At 37.6% G+C, this 19443-nt stretch overlaps 1 protein-coding gene and 1 long non-coding RNA gene across 2 annotated transcripts in view; both read right to left on the bottom strand.

The window, feature by feature from the left end:
* Positions 1 to 19443, bottom strand: part of tnfsf10l (TNF superfamily member 10, like) — a 186367-nt gene that overhangs the window by 142177 nt on the left and 24747 nt on the right. The window lies entirely within an intron of this gene.
* Positions 5422 to 17800, bottom strand: LOC115438738 (uncharacterized). The gene is made up of 3 exons (XR_003938142.1): positions 17615 to 17800; positions 8053 to 8057; positions 5422 to 5432 (listed from the first exon to the last, which is right to left on the bottom strand). It is a non-coding gene; the product is annotated as an uncharacterized LOC115438738 (long non-coding RNA).

Here is a 19443-nt window from a genome sequence, read left to right as displayed (position 1 = left end):
CTTTTTCGTAATGGAAACGCAAAAAGGCCGAACCAAGTTGAGTCGAGTCAAGTCGAAACACAGCATATGTGAACTTATTGATGAGAAATAGAGGTGGGATTAAATGCATTTTCTTCTACCCACTCCTTTTCAAGCGTAAATGAATGATTTGAAACATTGCACTTGCATGTATTCTGTTGAATGTTTGCATTATCAGATACTGTTGTATGCAGGTCATTTGTGTTGTAAAATGCTTACTCACTAGCTCAAAATAAATGAAACTAGAAAAGCACTCAGAGACCTCTGCCAGACCTCCGCCAATGCAGATCAGTGCCCCCCCCCCCCCCCCCCCCCCCGATCACCACAAAAATTTAATCATTTGTTCCTTGTGCCAGTATCAACATTTCCTGAAATTTTCATCCAAATCCGTCCATAACTTTTTGAGTTATCTTGCACACGGACAGACAGACAGACAGAGAAACCAACACCGGCAGAAACATAAACCTCCTTGGCGGAGGTAAAGAAGGAATAAATGTATGAAGTGAGTTGCTTCTTTAGCTGATACAAAACAGACCCAGAGCTATGAGTAAAAACCACCGCTTCATGACTTTTCTTATTTCACAACAACCCTGAGTCCGCTGAGCACACGAGCCTCTGTTAATTGTGTGGGTTATGTGTGTGAAGGCGAGAATGAGTCCATTTAACTTTATATGTGCACATACATGTGCGACTTTATTGACTTGCTTTAAAGTGTTTGTGCACGGGTTTATTTTGTGATTTGTGAGGGTTTTCATGTGACTGTGCGTGTGCAGCATACGCAAGTGTGTCTTTTTTTTTTTACCAGTTTATCGTTTCTGCTGTGTTAATGGCAGCCTGCCAGGTTGGTGTCGACGTTGATGTGTGTGTTATAGCCGTCAGATTTCCCCCCCGCTGTTCACTTAATGACCTGCAGCTTTCACAGCAGTTAGTCACATGAGCAGCAAACTCCGTCCAGGTACTGTTTTATTAAGGTGTTTTTGATTGCCAACCATACATAAAAAGCCTTTATAAGGAAAAATAAAGGGCATTTCCATTATTAGATGAGGGTAAACTGTGAGGTTTCTGCCTCACTCAGTGGTCCGGGCCAACTTTTCGTCTGTAGTGAAAAGATACTCCACCACAAAAGGTCTGCCAGTGCCGAGCATACATTCAGAGCAGCTTTCAGGGGAGTATTTTGAAAATCAGAGCCAAAGGCATAGTCATTAGAGGATTGGAGAACAGAAACCACTGTTTTTAACATGGGTTCATGCGACCACATGTGTCCTGGCCTTGCCTCACATGCCAACATCAGTTTGCTTCAGCGATGGAAGCGAGTGAGTCACTCTCAAAGACAGACGTTTCAAATTAAGGTATCAAATAGAAAAATTATATTAACCTTGCTAATACAGTGGGGACTTAACCCTTTCACTATGTTTTTGTATAGTCTATGGGCTTAGTCTACTGCTGTGTATAGTCAAAGAGGTAAAGTAAAACATGGATATTTATCCTTGAAACTCTCTCTTTCTCAATAACTCACTTGGTTTTCTGTGAAACAACACTTTCTAGTCAAAAAATGTGCAATTACATTTTGTACATTTTTCTCCCTAATCCACATATCATTTATTTTAATGTTTAAAGAACTTAGAACTGTAGAATTCAACAAAGAAAGCAGCTCAGTTTCAAGGGGTAGTGCCAAGTACAAGGGCCAACAAGGGGTAAGGGTAAGAAGGAGGGCCTTTATCTATTAAGAATAAATCACATTGTCACAGCCAGAAGCATGGGTGTAGTCCAGGGTATACAGGGGTGTACGGAGTATACCCACTTATTTTTCAGTCTTCATTGCGTATACCCACTTCTAAATCCCCCTGATGTGCACCATTCAGTAGTATCTGAGCCGAATTGCCCATGTTTTCCCCTCAGATGGTGAAGCCATGACCCGCCCTACTCTGCCTCTAATTGGCTAGTACTCATTGGCTTCACTGATTAGATTGGTTAACTTTAGGCATGAGGACTGATGAGCCAATCAGAGGCACAGTAGGGCGGGTCATGCCGAGGAAACTATTGCCAACTAACGCCGGCCACCTCTGGAACCTGACTGGCCACCTCAAGTGCCAGTGCCACCCCAGTTGATTGACAGGTCACTGCACGCACATAATTCTGAGGTAAGTTTTAAGGTGGTTTCCAAATGAGTCACTGTTTTAAACTACAGGTCACATGACTGCACATTTAGAGAAGAGATTTTGTCACCATCAGTTAAACTATGTGAGTAGGCTAACATTATGAAAGGCTAACGTTATGAAAGGCTAACGTTATCGTTAAAGGTGCGGGAGACTTTCGTGATGAATTTTTCATCAAATCTGTAAAACCTCAGTCATAGCTTAAGTATCACGAATCTGTATGTCTTTCTGTGATAACTCACCTGAATCTCTTGCAGGTGGCAGTGCAAGCTTCCATTTCCCACAATGCACGTCGCGACAAAAAAATTCCGAAGATGTCCGAGTTACTTCCCGGTTCGGAATGTAAACACACAGGGTTTGTTTATGGTAGATGGCACTTTGAAATTGTTCACCGTAATGCAAGAGATTCAGGTGAGTGATCACAGAAAGACTTACAGATTCGTGATACTTAGGGTATGACTGAGGTTTGACAGATTTGATGAAAAATTCATCACGAAAGTCTCCCGCACCTTTACTGTTTGCCTCATGTTGAGTACATTTACATTCATGCAGCTGCTTGTGTGACCAGTAATACCTACAAACTGCTCCTGATCAAGTCATGATAATTTTATAATAGTGAGCAAATACTACTGACGGGTTTTTGGGTAAACTAAATAGAGTAGTCTTTTTATGTTACTGTTTCTAAAATGGCGTTTTGAGAGTATACCCACTTCTCCAGGGACCACTACACCACTGGATAGAAAAGGTAAAAAAATATTTGATTCCAACTTTATGGTCAACAGTGTATTAAAGTTCACTTTTATTGTCACTTTTGGGAAGTTCAACCTGTGCTTTTCACTCATCATATTACAACTGGTCAAGGACCCTGACAGGAGAATAAACCTAGCATACGTGACTTTGATTGTGGCGAAAACTGGAGGACCACATGAAAACCTGTACATGGATATGTTCATGGGTCGCTGTGAGGCAACAGCGCTAACCACTGTGTCACTTCGCTGCCCAACTGTAGTTTTATCTAAATGTACAAGCTGTAAAAATTCACAAAAGTGTGCACTAAGGTTAAAGCGAAACCCTTCTTTCACTGTTTACATTTGAGAGTGAAAGAAAAGTGATGTTGAAACATTCAGAGTCGTCAGCACTGACACTCTCCCCGTGCACCTTATAACTGCACTTTATGAGGTCTACATGACAGAGGTGGACTTTGGTCCTAGGAAATTACACTACATTACCATCAGTGGTGATGAGAATGGAACCAAATAGCTTTTCAAGTGTAAACAATATCTAACAGTTTCAGTATGAGATTAAAGTAACTTCAGCGTCATTTGCTTGTACCCTGTTGCCAAATCCTGTCTTTCTGTACTTTGTTTCTAATGAGTGTGTATTTAGCTGATAGATTAGCGATAACCTTCAAATAGCTGCTCTGATTGCAGAATAAAGAGACCTTGATTTTTCATTAGAAGAAGCAAAAGAAAAGTAATCAATCAAGGAACAGGCATGTAATGGATTGTAATGAATTCAGGTGGCACAGGGTGAAAATAAAATTCTGTGTTTTAGTGAGTGGCATGAGGGTATTTGCCTTGTCTAGTGGCATAAATAACAGTCATGTCTCACCAAGACGGACACTGCAGTCCTCATATGGACCACACATGCTGTTTTTTTTTTCACTCAGTCCATTGTCAGATCAGTCCCGGAGACGGTCTGCTTTAGCTTAGAAGCATTACTGACATTCCTGGCAGGAAGGTACTTCCTTTTGTGTCCTGTACTTTCCTTTGTGATGAGGAATGCGGTAAGGTCATTAATAAATACATGAACTTAACCTGCACATGTTCCACCTATAAGTAACTGTGTATACAGTATCTAGGGCATGTGCTCATCTTTGTATGATTGCGTGCATGCATCCTTTTTTGCAAGCGCCAATGTTTGTAATAGTGCACACAACGCCACAGCAAGAAAGCCGAGTACCACTCCCAGTCTTTGCGTGTGGAATTATGACCTTTCTTTGTCACTTTTGCTCTTTTGGATGCCATCCAGTTTAAATAAATTTGTAAAAAAGACGGGGCGGACCTGCCTGATGTTATTCTGGTCATTTCTTTCTTAAGTTTCTCTTTTAACTTCCTTGTTCTGTTAAACAATGGTTGTTTAGTTAAAAAGAGCTGTAAAGATTGTTTGCGATAAAGATGCAGCCTGTGTTTATAGGGGTGTTATCGTTGTGAAATGACGAATATGAACATAAACCTCTGCTCTTGTTCCAAGGGTTAAGTTTCTGGTTCTTGTCATCTAAGGGAAAAGGAGAAAAAGAAAATAGAGGTAGAGAACGGAGCAAAGAGAGGTCAGGACTTTCCAGTTTGTCTCCTGTCACCTGTGAACACATACCGATGGAAACGCTCGAGGCCAATGTGAGTTATCTTAACTTGAGCTGAGAAAAGCAAAGGGTGAGAGAAAGAGAAAAGAACTGTGAGTGTCAACTAAAATGAAACCACACAGTCTAAAAGTTCCACAGTCCAAGGAAAACCAATACTGCAATAAAGTGCTCCCTGACAGTCAAACAATTCGCAACAAAATTTACATTCCGGCTAGTTAATCTGCTCTTCAACAACTTAATCTGACTGAAAATGTCTGCTTCAGAGATAAAATGAGTTAGATCTTACATATTTTGATAAGATGCATTGGAAAACAAATGACATTTCAACATGATAAAGCATCGTTACATATATACATAGTTTTGTATATATTTATATCATGGATTTATACATCTTACACTAAGGAATGTGAAAAGTGAGTGTATTCTTATGTGCAGACAGTGTTTTGACATAGAACTTGTAGCTCAGAGACAAATATTTCTTACTTTCTCTCATTAACTCATAGAATTTCACATTATGACCCAATACTGTTTATGAAAACTACAGCCACCTAGCACTTTTATCATAATTTTTCACTATTAGTGACCCAACTTTGATAAATTATTCTGGAAATATTTAGCTTATAGACAAGGTTAACTGATGAAATGCTGTCGAGCTCAATGAACTGCCAGAAAACACTAGAAATAACGTACTTTGAAAGCCATCAGCCCAACAATATTTATTAAAATTGCTTGTATTTATCATATACGGGGAGGAAACAACAACAAAAGAAGTCAATGTGTGTGTTTACATACTATGTGAATAAAGCTGACTCTGAAACTGATTGTATTCTTCTACTTTTACCTCATTTCTGTATTAAAGTGGTCACAGTTTGGTGCATTTCTTACTTTACATGTTGCTAAAACCAGTGATTCTCTGGTTCACGAGTCCCAATGGCGGGTGACTGAATCAAAAGAGGATGATGGGAAATCAAAGGGCAAATTGGATGCATATTGAATCCTTCAAAGTTGAACTTGAGTCATTACTTTTTCAGCCGAATATGTTCTCGATAAAAATGTCATCTGCTACTGTAGGCGTGTGTATATAAATACTTAGTAGTAGTAGTAGTAGTAGTTTATTTGGTCATTAATTGCTTTAAATGTTGAATTGAATGTGCAATAACTTGTTTTTACCTTTCAGTACTCTTATTATTTTTACTTTTTTTCTGATCAGTACTCTGTTTTACAAATGTGTATTTGTGTTTGTCTGTGCAATAACTGTTTTTATATGTTTTAGCTGTGTTTATGTTTTGTTTCTGGGTTTTTTTTTTTCTAAGGGAAACGCACAAGAATTCCAGTGTACCTATACTGCGATGTATCTGTGCAAATGGCAAATAAAGTCTATTCTATTCTATTCTATTCTATTCTAAACAACAAACAAAAACAACATATCCACTGTTTCATATACAATGCGACCGAAAGGGTTCAGGCTGAAGTTAGGACTTATTTTGCCGAACCCTATTTACAATTAACACAATGTTTCCACATGACAACAAACAAGTGTTATCACTACTAGATATACTTCATTTGGGAAACAGACTTTACCTACAGTATAACAATAATGAAATCATTTAGCTGGAAATTTTAGCGCCATCATTGACTTAATAAGTGAAATATTCACCACCAATGGATGGATGAAGCCAGGGATAACAACCGGGGAATTGTAGTAAAGAAAACTATGAAATGTAAACCGCGTTAGCTAATTAAAAACCAATGTTTAAAGCCAATAAAATGCCTCCATTGTAGGTGAAGTAGACAGGGTCAGTGTGTTCCTGCGGGTCCTTTGGGTAACTGTGGGTGGGCAGCCCCAGTATGGGTGGGCAAGTGTGTTTTTGTGAGTAGAGTGGTGAGTAAGTATGACTCACATAAGTACAAGTGTGACTATAATGGGACAAATTGTAGGCAATGTCTGTTTCTGTTTGATGGGCTTGAGACAGTCCCACAAGAATGACAAAACCAAAGGTGCACACTTAGAGTAGTAACAGATGAATCAACGGTTATTTTTAAGATGATTGCTTGGCATTTTTGGGAGGTTTTGTTAGAAACTTTAAAATGGCTGAGTAAGAGGAGTAAAAATGTTAAGTGCAGAATTGAGCTCACAGTGGTAACGTGTATTTAGTTATACTTTTAAGCCAAATCCAAATTCACCCCTTACCTCAGTGTTTTTCAACTTTGGGGTCTGGACCTCACGTGGGGTCGCATGGAATTCATATGGGGTCGCCTGAAATGTCTAGTAATTGATTAAAAAAAAAAAGTAAATAAATTACTAATAAAAATATTTTTTAATGATTCAATCAGTGGCGGCTGCTCATCTTTTAGAGAGGGGAAGCTCATTGTCGGCTTACATTAAAAAAAAGTCAAGTTATTTAAACATAAATTCGTCCCTCCGTTCCTTTTTAAGAAAATGGTCAGTGACCTTATCATACCAACTAAACAAGAAAACGTTGAAATTATGTTAAATTGAAACAAGGAAGCACAATGAGTGTGTTTTATTTACAGTGCAAGAAATGAACAAGTAATTTCGTAGTGGTTTCTCTCTCGATTTCACAGCAGAATGCGCAACAGTATTAAACTGAACTGTGTCAGTGAAGGAGTAGATCTCAAACTAGCTGTCAATCAAACAGGATTCAGCCTTTCGACTGATCCTCCAATCAGCACGTGGAAGCTCAGCCTCAGCATCCAGCCCGGCTGAGCTCCACCCACAGCTCCATTCACCCCCAGAGACGCTGAGTGTCCAGGGGCGGGACAACATCGTGACATTTATCCAATTACCGTCCAGTTTTGAGGCAATGAAAAAAACTGTTCCACTCAGTCCCATTGACGTACATGAACGCTGAGCGTCTACGGACAAATGCACTGAGCAGAGATCGAATAAGAAAACAGCGCAACGGGAATGTATGAGAAGTGAACAACATCGAGTCTGTTGATTTGTGATAAAGCTGATTCTGAACAAACTCGTCTGTGAGATGAACGTGTTCTAACACATTTGTAGTCAATGAAATGTCAACACAACCGTACATATTTAACCACTTAATTTTCATAATTTTAGAGGAAACCGAGCTTCCCTTGCGGTCTAATTTAATCGAACTTATGTTTAAATAACTTGACTTTTTTTTTTATGTAAGCTGACAATGAGCTTCCCCTCTCTGAAAGACGAGCAGCCGCCACTGATTTGATGCTACTTAGAATAAAGCTTTATTTCTGACCGACACATGTTGGATTTTCACTGGCAGTGGTGGTGACAATAGCTCCCATGATCCCATGCTGCTTCACAACATCATCTACCACATGTCTTGCATTAGCAGCAGAAATTAATCACTAAACATTTTAAGCGATTCATTTTTCCACGTGCAGACAATATGAAGACAAAAATACAACAAATAGAAGCACTGTTAGAAAGAAAAATCCTCTAGTTGTTCAGTAACTTGAAGATTTTGATTTAGTTTCCTTGAACAAACTTGTTCTGAGGGTACAATTGACAAGTTCTCCTTTGTTAGAAATGCTAATTGCGACCCAAGTTTCACAGTTTCCTCCTACTACTAGTGTTTTCTACGCTGAATGATCATTATCACTAAAATCCTTGCAATAAAGAACAAACTAATTCCTGGTTTCTTCATGTGGTTTGAAATCATGAAACACTAAAGGGTAGGAAAACACTACAATCACATATTTTTTATATTTTACTTTCTGTGGTAGATCAAAGCAGGAGATAAGTAAGCACTGCAGAATATTTGCAATTGGTTTTTGCATTCATTAGCATTTCCTCCTGACAGGAAACCCCACAGGGGATTGATCCCACATGCTTTCCTCTGATATTTGCAATTTAATTTAAAATCTGGTACTTATTTTTGTCGTGACAAAGAATCATCCAACTTTATTTACCTGAAGCAAATCCGACGCATGACTTGATATTCATTGCCACACCAACAGGACACCGCTAAAAGCTTTTTCTGTGACTGTGGACGTGCATAATTGAATTGAAGGCATTATTGTGCATTCACGCAGCATCATGGGAATCATCTTGACCATCCAATGAGAAGTGTCGAATGGTGCCGTCGCTGCCAATTTGTGCATTTGCCAACTCTTAAAAGCCAAAGCCCAACCTGTTCCTAAACTGAACGGATGGGATTCTTTCGTACTATTGTGCTGTTTCCAAACACTTTCACCTTTCCGAAAATCTAAGAGTTGCAGTTATAGTTCCAGTTTCCTCAATACGAGAAGGTCAAGGTTGTGATCAGAAGTTAATGTGGAGGAAATATGCTAAGATTTTAAAAACATTAGTCAAAAAGACAGCATTTCAAGCCGGTAAAAGGAATTATTTGGCGACTACATCCGAAGGAATCTCAGTGGGAACAGTAACAATAACATTTTTAGTACAAATTTGGCACAACTGGAAGAAATATTTAGACTGAAATCACCAAGAGTCACTTTTAAATATCATTATCATCCTTTCAAACGGTCAAAAGGCATTTCTCGGCTGTCTTTCCACGTCCAGAATATTTTGGAAGCATCGAAGCCTGGGATTAGCTTTGAGAGTCAGCAGAGAAACACAAATCCGAACTTGACATGTGTTTTCATAATATTCCTGCAAGATTTTAATCTCTACAGGAGCACAACTTTACACAAGCGACTATTTTTGGAAACCAGAACTCCTGATTCTGGAAAGTCTCCCTATATTTTTATAGGTTCTTGACAGACAACAGAATATTGAATAAAAACACTGAATTCCAGTCAAGTGAGAACCAAACATTTTCACATTTCCACCTTTCCAAACGATGACTCGTCTTGATGCTTATCTAAACATAATCAGTTTAGTGCTTTGTTCGTCCAAAGTCAAATTTCCCCCTACAGATAAAATGTCGATGTTTTGGTGCCGTAATCCAGCCACCAAGAGCCAACATCTGCTTTCTTAACCTCTCTCCTTTCCAATTCTTAACAGACAAAAACTTCCACTAATAAAAGACAACATTATTTGAAAGTCATGGTCTGAAGAGAGGCCTGACAGGTTCATGATTTCACTTCTTTTCCCAGAGCTTTTCTTATTAAGAGTTTCCATTCAGCAGCTGCGGACAAAGCCAAATCCAAGCTGAGCGCCTCATTCGTTGATTCATGGATGACCTGTGTTCACACATGTCCAAGAAGCTTACAACCCACTAATGAGGTAGTGTTATGAAGCAACGGCTAGAATAAAATAATCTGCTTGAGCCAAAAATCGGCTGCGGTGCAGAGTTCAGCGAAGAGCGGAGGAAGTGGTACATCAGTGATAATATTTTTGCGGTTTTCTGATCCGCAGGAGTAATGATAATATGTAATGATGGGCTTTTATGGATGGCCAAAACTGCTGTATTCCTCACAGTCGGCGAGACACGAGGCAGACAAAGGGCTAATGTTGAGTCTTGCAGAGGAGACAACTTCTGTAAAAGTGGGAAAAAAAAAAAACTGAGCGGAAAGATAGAAGAGATAATTTTAGGGAGAGATTAAAGCGAGTGAAGAAAGAGTTGTTTAATTAGTACAGAAATGAGAGCTGACAGAGAGACAGAAGGGTCTTATTACCTTGTTCAGATCCAAAATGTTGATATCAGACCCAACACAGGATGTGAGTGTGTGTGAATGTGAACAAGAGGGAAAATTAGAGGGAAACAGCGAAGCAGACTGGCTTTAGGCGAACGCTAGAATGCTATCTGCCCATTCCCAGGGTTCCATCATGGTTGGCCAGGCGAGAACTCCCATACAATCAACCACCGGCAAATCCGATAACGCACATTTTTCATACACACACCTGTACTCTTTATCTGTACTTTATTATTCTTAATTTATATTAATGACTTGCCTATGTCTTGCAATAATCTTCTTCTCTCATTATTTGCTGATGACACTTGTCTTACAGCCGCTCATGACGACTTTAAGTCTCTTATTGCATCGGTAAATAATGAATTACAAACTGTTTCTAATTGGTTCCAGATTAATAAATTAACACTCAATGTAAAAAAAAAAAGTAACTTCATGATCTTCTGCAACAAAAATAAATCCTACACAAAAGAAGAAGCTAAAATATTAACGGAACTGAAATCCGTCAAGTACCTCACACCACGTTTGGGTGTTGTTCTGGATGAAGGTCTTAATTGGAATAGCCATATCAATCATGTATGCAAAAGATCAATGAAGATGCTTGGTTGCTTCATTTTAACAATATTCTGCTTCAGTTTATCATTTATGCATGTACACTATAAAGTACAGATCACAGTGGATCTATAAATACACAAAACATTTAATAACAGGTAGAATATTGTTAAAATTGTACTTACTTCTCTTAAGACATTTCAGGTTGTTCATATTTGTTCAGATTATTCACATTTTTGCGAAATTACACTTTGTTTTAGTGTAAATACATGAAAATATTTACATTTACAAAGAGAAAAATTTGGAGTTGTCATTATTTATATGTTGTTATGATAGTATTTTACTGGTCCTGCCCACTGGAGATTGAATTGGTCTGAATGTGGAACCTGAACTAAAAGCATTCACTTCATTTCATGCACTTGACACATTTTTATTTAAAAAAATAAAAATAAAAAATGTAATAATACGGTTCATTATGTAATAACAATCCAAATTAATATAATTTCAGAGCAATTTAGACGAAATTAGTCACAGGAGGTACAGGTAATGGAATCAGAACTTTAACCACATAGTTTAAAGATTAATTTAGCACATTGTTATTCTATTGCCGTGTCAGTTGTGTCTGATACAGTATCTTATAATCTTGGAAAAATGTTCCTTGACACCCTCAAGATTGAACAACAAACATTTATTGTGTGTTTTATCAATTTATGTCACAGAGATAAGCTCCAGTCCATTTTCCTGAAAATAAAAAATGTGTCAAGTGCATTTTGTAATAAATTTCTCAAATTGTAATAACTACTATAATGTGAAAAAATTTACTACATAATGCACTGAGGTAGTTTATTACAAAATGCGTCCGTTTATTACATAATGCAGCTTTATTACAAAATGATGTGACATTCTTATTATATTTTGAACATTTATTACATAATAGGAATTTATTACATAATGCGGCTCAACAAGGAGTAAAAGTTAAAAGTTGCCAGAAAAGTAAATACTCAATTAAAGTACAGATACCTAAAAAATCTACTAAAGTACAGTAATGAAGTACTTATACTTTGTTACTTCCCACCTCTGCGTTTAACTCAGGCTTCTATTTTGTGTTAAAATATTGTGAATATGTCTTTAATATAACATTAATAAGAACCTGAGCAAGGCCTACAATTACCCTACAGCCCACTTTAACCGTAGCGAAATCAAGCTAAAGTCAAACCAGCAGTATTAAAAACTGTCAACTGCTTATGGGTGAACAGATTTAAAAGAAAAAGTAAACTTGATTATTTCTTTCCTTTTCTTTTCTGCCCTCAACAAGCTCATGTTCTCGCTGCGATCTGGTTTGGACGTGTTCCAACAAGGCGACACAGCTTCTTTTCCGTCTCCCCTTTGATATAATACGTGTATGGAAGGTATGGGTAGGATTCAGTTACGATTTGATGGGAGCCATATGGGGCCTTTACAGTGGGGATCGGAAATAAGGGAAAGATGGATAGACGAAAGGAAGGACATTTCGTTGTAGGAGGTCAACACTGAGGAGGTTCTCCAACCTCCAATTTAAATTTGAATCCATATGTTTTAATACCGTACCGTCAATTTTCTGTTTTGCATTAACACAGAATAATAAAACTTTCAGCAACACCTCTGTACATCGCAATGTCTGTAAAAGTGAACAAACATACACTAAAAAGAAACTGCCCTCCTAAGCAGTACCTAGATATTACACTGTAAAAAAAATCTGTAATTTTACAGAATTTTCACTGTTTATTTTAAAGATTTTTGCTGTGTTTTTACGATACAGGAAAATATCAATGAAATGACAAAAACAGACTGTGATTTTACATGTCAAATGTTAAATAACAGGAAAAAACTGTAATCTCCACTGAAATCTGGCTCCATCATGTCAGTGATACAAAGTCAGAAATGTCCATTTCTTCTAAACTGACCCTCTTCAGATCCATTTATTTTATTGAATTTCTCTGTTGAATTTCTTTAGTTCTACTCCATAAATGTCATTGCCTGTATTGTATCCAATGGTTCAATAAATCTATCATTAAGGAATATGACATGCTGTTTTAATGAAGTATATAAACAATATTTAGTTTTTCATTAGCTTACCGGCCGATAGGCTGTAAGCTACTGTCATGCGTCCTCCGGCGTCGTCATCTGTTACAAAAATTTCAATCGTCTTCTCCGAAACTACAATTCCAATTGACTTCAAACTTGGTATACAGCTTCTTTATGATGATGTCAACAAAAGTTAGTGAAATTATTTGGATCCGGATCTGATTCTGGATTCGGTGCGACTTTGAAAAATGTCCCCATTATGAGAGATAAGAAGTGCCGGTAAGTTACAGGGCCATTGGTCCTATTTTTTAGCTTACCGGCCGGTAGGTCGTAAGCTATTGTCGTCATGCGGCGTCCGGCGGTGTCGTTGTCTGTCATCTGTTTCAAAACTTTCAATCGTCTTCTCCGAAACTACAATTCCGATTGACTTCAAACTTGGTATAAAGCTTCTTTATGATGATGTCAACACAAGGTATTGAAATTATTTGGATCCACATCTGATTCTGGATTTGGTGCAACTTTGAAAAATGTCCCCATTATAAGCGATAGGAAGTGGATCAATGCAATAACTCAGTAAACACAAATGATATCCAGTGTAAATTTCTACAGTCCAGCCCTGATGGGGAGATGACCAAAACATAATGTTCACATGCTGATCAGGATCTTCTTCTGGATCCGGGAACTTACGGAAAATGTAACATGGGCTCTTATGGGGAAAAAATTTCAATCGTCTTCTTCTCCGAAACTAAAGTTCTGACTGACTTCAAAGTTGGTATACAGCTTCTGTATGATGATGTCAACACAAGGTATTGCAATTATATGGATCCAGATCTGATTTCACAAATTTTCCCATTCTAACAGATAGGAAGTGGATTGATCCGATAAATCAGTATCAATGATATCAAGTTGGAATTTGAATTTTTTACAGATCTGATTGAAATATGACCAAAACATGGACTATTTCTGTAATATAATAAATACACATAACTGGGTGATAATAAATGGCATCTGGATACATTTCCCAAAACTTTTAATTTGGCCGGTAAGCTACAGGGCCATTGGTCCTATTTTTATTCTTATAGACCACAGGTGTCAAACATGCAGCCCAGGGGCCAAAACCGGCCCGTCAAAGGTTCCAATCTGGCCCGCGAGATGAATTTACAAAGTGCAAAATGTAAAAATTACCCTGAAGATATTAACAGTCAAGGGCATCAAACTCAAAAATAACAGCATAATAACCTAGAAATAATGAAGCCACATTTTCTTCTTGGTTTAATGTGAGAAAAAAATATGATATTATGCCTCTAAATAATGGCAACACCAATTTTTTTCTCTTTGATTTTTTGCAAAGAACATTAAATTCTGGCATCCTTTAACAATAAAATGTCAATAACCTGAACAAATATGAACAACCTGGAATGTCTAAAGAAAAATAAGTGCAGTTTTAACAATATTCTGCCTGTTTTGTGCCTTGGTAGATCTGATCTGTAGTGCATATGTAGAAATCATAAGTTGAGGCATAATATTGATAAAATTGTACTTATTTTTCTTCAGAAATCTCAGTTTCTTCCAGTTATTCACATTTTGGATAGAAATAGTTTCATTATTACCTCCGCCAAGGTGGTTATGTTTTTGCCAGGGTTTGTTTGTTTGTCTGTTTGTTTGTCTGTCCGTTAGTGTGCAGTTGATGAAATTTTCAGGGTTTGTTGGAAATGGGATAAGGAAGAAATGATTAAATTTTGGTGGTGATCGGGGGTGGGGGGGCACACGGGGGGGGGGGGGGGGTGCAGACCAGAAAATTTCATCAAAATCTGTCCATAACTTTTTGAGTTATGTTGCACACTAACGGACAGACAAACAAACAAACAGACAGACAAACAAACCCTGGCAAAAACATAACCTCCTTGGCGTGGGGGGGCCCACGGGGGGGGGGGGGGGGGCACTGATCAGCCTTGGCGGAGGTCTGCGCTCTCCGAGTGCTTCTAGTTTAATATTATTTTTTGCATTAAAAAATTTTCATTTGTCATTATTTACAGGTTATTATGTTATTGTTTTACTGGTCCGGCCCACTGGAGGTCAAATTTAGCTGAATCTGGCCCCTGACAGAAAATGAGTTTGACACCCCTGTTATAGACCCTATCGAAAGAGAAATTCAGGTTCTCAGGAAAATCGCCGCTTATCAATTAATCATTAATTGATCGATAAAGTCAACCAACCCTTGTCACACCCCTGAGAAACTATGGTCAAAGCTTGTGATTTATACTTCTTCTGCAATGTTTATCATATCCATGTGCGATGTAAATATGATGCAGCCTAGTTTATTCCATTGAAACCAGTGGGTGGAAATGTGGCTAATTGGGATTTTCTTCTCACTTTCAAATTTGCTCGACACTTACGTGGAAACATCGCTATTGAGATATGCATGCAAAAAAAAATGATGTGCAACAAAGATATGATATCATGATATGGATCCACAGTAAGTTGTCGTTGCGGCTTGTTATCTCACACTATGATCTATGATATGACATGTTGTTGAGTCTTCTGTCAACAGAAGTAAAACTCAAACTGTCTGTAAAGATAAAGGAAATCCCAGTCTTACTTCCAGATGCATAGAAAGGTGAGCAGCGATACGGGAAGGAGCGTGTATTAGGAGCTACGGATTCCTATAAAGGGCATTTATCGGTGATTTACAGCCGTGTTGACTGAGCAAACAAAGTGATAACACACAAATACGGGTACCAGCTGTTGGCACACACACACACAAACACAAACACACACAAACACACAGCTGTAGACACATCCTAATGAGCATTCCAACATGGGAACGCAAATATCCTGTTTTCACGTGTCAAGCTGTTAAACCAAGGCCATCTGCATGTGTGTGTGTGTGTGTGTGTGTGTGTGGGTGTGAATATCTGCTCGATCTGATATAATGTATAGCAGCCGTCTTCCTCTGGTTCCTATGAACGTCTGAACCGTCCTGCATGTTACTGTTCTGCATCCCCTTCATCTGACAGCGTGACTCGTTTACAGGATGTGACTTCAGAGGTGCTGTGGGTAACACTTTATTTGAAGGTCTAGTTTATAATGCATTAAACGCACATTCATAAGGCATTATAATGCATTAATATTATTGCATTATAAAAGTCATTACAACAGTTTAGGATCATGTACAACAACTTATACCAAGGTTAATAAAGTATTATAAGTGCAGGCCTAATGTGTTATAAATTCAACTTCGGTAATGTTTTATACATCCATACCAGGGATGTAACGATATGAAAATTTCATATCACGGTTATTGTGACCAAAATTATCACGGTTATTATTAGCGGTATTGTTGAAATTGTGCTCAAAATGTTCAAAAAGTACTAATACACACACTGAAATAATTTTAAGTTGTATTTTGAAAAAACAAAACAAAAAAAAACAAAACAACAACAGCAACAACAACAAAAAAAGCCAAATAAAATAACTGCCACAATGTACTTTTCTTTATTTTGGCCATTTTTTAGTACTTTTGATTTTGCCTTTATATACTATATAAACAAATGTTTACTATATCCATGTTTGGTATCTTTTTTTAGCACTTCATTTATATCATCTGTCTATTTTTTTTTTTTTTTTTTTTACTTTAACCTAAAATATCAACATAAAAGGACAAAAAAACCCACAAAAAAATATAAAATCCGATTTGAAAAATGTATGGAATTTATTGCATAAATAACACAAAAACTTTAAAAGTGAATGTTGGTTCCTAATAGTAGGTATATAAAATCAAAACTGTAATAAATTAAAACTATACTGAAATATTTGACCTAAAAGCAGATCTTTAATTAGGTGTTTTCTCCGGAAAAGTGCGGTAATCAAACACTGTTATCATGAGAATTAGAATTTAAACGGTAATACTAACCATCTGCAATTTTACCGCGGTTATCGTTACATTCCTAATTAACCCATAAAGACCCAGCGTTACTTTTATGTCAGTTCCCAAATGAAATTTTTTCCACATCAAACCTTTCTTAAGTGATTTATTACCATTTATTTACATTAGTGTCCTCTGTATTTTCTATTTTACCGGTATAAATAATGTATTTTCCTGTATTTAACCCATAAATACCCAAACAGCCACCATCTACCAAAATCATCTCCTGATATAAACTGTTAAATCCCTGATGATCCACTAATCCATGTAAATAATTGGTGTAAAATATTTATTTTATTACATCCGCAAAGGAGGTTATGTTTTCATCGGGGTTTGTCTGTTTGTTAGCAAGATAACTCAAAAAGTAATGGAAGGCTTTGATTAAATTTTCAGGAAATGTTGATATTGGCACAGTATTATTATAATATTACATAAATTATTACATTTTGGTGGTGATCGGGGGGGCTAATCTGCCTGGTGGAGGTCTGCGCTCTCTGAGTGCTTTTCTTGTTATTATATATTACCCCTCTATCCCATCCTAAATTAAAAAATGATTCAGTTTCCTGGTGTGTCCACACATACCGCGCCATGTTTCTTTTAAAACTCTTCCTCTTCGCTTGTTGTAACGTCTGTTAACATCCGTTTTTTTTTTTTTTTATTCGCACGACTCTAGTTGCGGAAAAAGATCTTTCTATTGCAGTTTTGCGGGATATACCATTTGTGCTATGCCTGAAAAACCACCTTTTAGAAGCGCAAAAAGTTTCAATTGAAAAATGAGAGTCGTTATTTCCATTAGGTTTTTATGCGCAAGTTATATTTGCGCAATTTCAGGGTCAATGGAAAAGCGACGACAGTTTGAATTTCAGGAAGTCCATCTGTCGCATGCGTACTTCTGTGACTCTACGATAATGTGTTGAAGCTAGGGATGTAAACAATTACACTGGGGAACACAATTTTTGTTGGGTTAGGTCTGACAGCTGTTTTTGACTAATTTTTGGGTGTGGAATCCAAAACTGATCTCAGTTTTTCTCTATCACGTCAAGTTTTTGAACTATAGGATCCCCGTTTTCTTAAAAAATATGAAAAATACTGTACTTAACAGATATGTGCTTGTTTTTTAAAAAATTTCAAATATTGACATACAATGAAATATCCAATCCCCTACGAACTGAATCCTCGTGAATTTCAAAATCTGCATCATTGTTGTCACTGTGTTCTTCAACATCACTCAGATCTTCTAGAGGAGGTAGTTGTTCGAAAACTGGCACTGGAATTTCAGCTGAATGAGGCATAGGTCCTATAGCTGACGGTAGATTAGGATATTTTGTTTTACTTTTAATTTTCTTGTTAAATCCTGATGTTTTCACTAAACAAAAGAAACAGTCTGTGCAATCTTTTTGCTCTGGCCAAACCATGGGGATACCAAATGCCAACTGCTTGTATACTTTGTGAGGGGCCCATGGCTTGTCTTGATCACTGAGTTTTACTTTAAAATATGCAAAATATGCTTGTTTGACAAATGCACTGATGTTTGCCCTCTGACTTGGAATGGTGAAACTACCACAAATATAACAAAAGGAGTCAGGGTTGTTTAGGCATTTACGACGAGAAGAAGCGGGAGCAGACATGATCTGGAACAAAGGAAATACAGGGTGACACAAAAAAACGGGAACTTTTTAACAATCCAATAAAACCAAGAGTGATGGAAGAAAAATATTTTATTCATAGTAATTGAAACCTTAAACCATGCCATTTAAGAAACAATGATGGAATTTTCATTTTTTAAAAATTACTTCTTGTAGATGGCGTCCTCCTTTACGAATGCATTCTTGAAATCTGCTGTTGAGATTCCTCATTGACCGCTGCAACATCTCAGCTGGGATACTGTGAATTTCATCCTGAATTCTCTGTTTTAACTCATCCAGAGTTCTTGGTCGAGTCGTGTACACTTTACTCTTGAGATAGCCCCACAAGAAAAAATCACAAACGGACAAATCTGGCGATCTAGGGGGCCAGGGAACGTTACCGAATCTTGAGATCACACGGTTACTGAACAACTCTCGCACAGCCACCAGTGGTTACTAAAATGGGGGTGTGTTTACTTGCTCAAGGTCACTGTCTCGCAGTGCTGCCACTTGCTCATATCTGCCAATACGCACTTGAAAAATTCCCATTTTTTTGGGTCACCCTGTACAAGTACAGGTACAATGTACAAGTACAGGGTGACCATAGTAACCATTGGCGGCTGTGCGAGAATTGTTCGGTAACCGTGTGATCTCAAGATTCGGTAACGTTCCCTGGCCCCCTAGATCGCCAGATTTGTCCGTTTGTGATTTTTTCGTGTGGGGCTATCTCAAGAGTAAAGTGTACACGACTCGACCAAGAACTCTGGATGAGTTAAAACAGAGAATTCAGGATGAAATTCACAGTATCCCAGCTGAGATGTTGCAGCGGTCAATGAGGAATCTCAACAGCAGATTTCAAGAATGCATTCGTACAGGAGGACGCCATCTACAGGAAGTCATTTTTAAAAAATGAAAATTCCATCATTGTTTCTTAAATGGCATGGTTTAAGGTTTCAATTACTATGAATAAAATATTTTTCTTCCATCACTCTTGGTTTTATCGGATTGTTAAAAAGTTCCCGTTTTTTTGTGTCACCCTGTATATACCTATGTAAATAAAACACTAAGATGGAATAGTTACAAGCTTTGAAAACTTAAAAAACAGCATAAAATGAAATAGAACTTACAATAGTATGC

This window comes from Sphaeramia orbicularis, chromosome 18, assembly GCF_902148855.1.
Source record: "Sphaeramia orbicularis chromosome 18, fSphaOr1.1, whole genome shotgun sequence".
Taxonomy (NCBI): domain Eukaryota; kingdom Metazoa; phylum Chordata; class Actinopteri; order Kurtiformes; family Apogonidae; genus Sphaeramia; species Sphaeramia orbicularis.
This window is presented reverse-complemented; position numbering and strand designations above follow the sequence as displayed.